Source organism: Lactuca sativa, chromosome 6 (genome assembly GCF_002870075.4).
Source record: "Lactuca sativa cultivar Salinas chromosome 6, Lsat_Salinas_v11, whole genome shotgun sequence".
Taxonomy (NCBI): Eukaryota; Viridiplantae; Streptophyta; class Magnoliopsida; order Asterales; family Asteraceae; genus Lactuca; species Lactuca sativa.
Window position 1 is genome coordinate 87,206,924 of NC_056628.2, and position 1,623 is coordinate 87,208,546.

Genomic DNA, 1,623 nt, shown 5'->3' on the forward strand with positions numbered 1-1,623 from the left:
AGACTAATTAGATTGTGGGCTATTGGTTTTATATAGTGTGGGCTAACACTCATTTGTTAATGGGCTAGGCTTGTATGGAAGTCCATGGATGATCCATGGAGCTGTTAACCCATGGATCCTTGGAAAAGGAAAGGTCATGGGTTATTAGGGTTTCACCCTAACCATGTACACTATATAAGCATGCTTATGTTGCATGAAATGGCAACTAGTGAACTAGTGTGTGTGTGCTTGTGTGTGGCCGAAAATATAAGTGTGTGTACACTCTCTCAAAGTTTTCCAAGTGTTTGTGGTGATTTGTGATTCCATTTGAGGCATTCACATTATTGGTGCTTGGCTCTCAAACTCCAAAGAATCAATCTCATCAAAAGGTATCTAACTCTTTATGTTTAAATGTTCCCCATGCCATGTTAGATAGGTTATGAACCTTGGAAAATTATTATTTTGCATGTATTTAGACAAACATAGATCCAAGGTTTATTAGGGTTGCATGCACACTTAGGAAGTGTTAGATTGCTCAAAACCCAACAGTGGTATCAGAGCCTAGGCTTGCTTGTTTGATACTTGATGCAAAATAGTGAAAAAGTTGAATTGTTGCTGTTTGACTGATGTACTCGCCGAGTCCATGGGGGGACTCGCCGAGTACAAGGAAAAATTCATCCTACTCGCCTAGTAGGTTCGTGCACTCGGCGAGTAGAATGATCAGAGTGCATAATTTCGACTTTTGCTGCTGGAAATGGACTAGAAACGTTACCCTAAATTGTTTTGGTGTTTTAAAACTTGTTTTAGTTGGTATAATGGTTGTTCTAATCCATTTACAATAGCATATATCAAAATTCCATGTTTTTTATGTGTTCATATAATTCTTGAAATTTTGATAATCATGTTCATGTTCTTATGAATTTAGAAGATGATAGGAATTATTTGCTGAATTGTTTAGAATTAATTCTTGATCATTTATGTGTTTTAATGAAGTCCATAATTTGTCCTCAAGTTATGGATATCCAAAGGTCACTTTTCTTTAACACACACATTTAAACACATAAGTTACATGAAAATGAAGAGTCTTCATTTTTATGAACCTTTAATTCATAAGTTATGAAATGAAAAGTTTTGGATAGTTACAAAACTTGTCCTCAAGTTTTGGAATTTGTAAAGTTTCACACACTTTAATAAACTTTAATTCCAACCCTTAGAGTTTTAATAGTTAAAATTCAACCCTTATACTATTTATAACATTAATGGTTAATTATTATATATATATATATATATATATATATATATATATATATGTATAAGAATAAGTCGTTCTATCGTTAGTAGGCCTCATTCACGAAGCCGGTCTATAAGGTGGGTATAAGGTTGTTGCCTATAAAATGGCAACTTAATGGGTGTCCACTCTCACCCACCGCTTGCTTGACTGGTGGAGGGTCGTTAGCCGAACGGGTAGGACAATGACTTTAAATCCTCATTAAAAGTATATTGATTATTATAAAGTAACTAAACCTCTTTAATTCCCAATCTTAGTTATTTTAGGAAAAATGTGAACATGGTGCTAGTCCATGGAATTCACACTTTGTACCTTACTAAGTCGTTGGTGGAGCGTGTGTGGTTAACCGGCACACT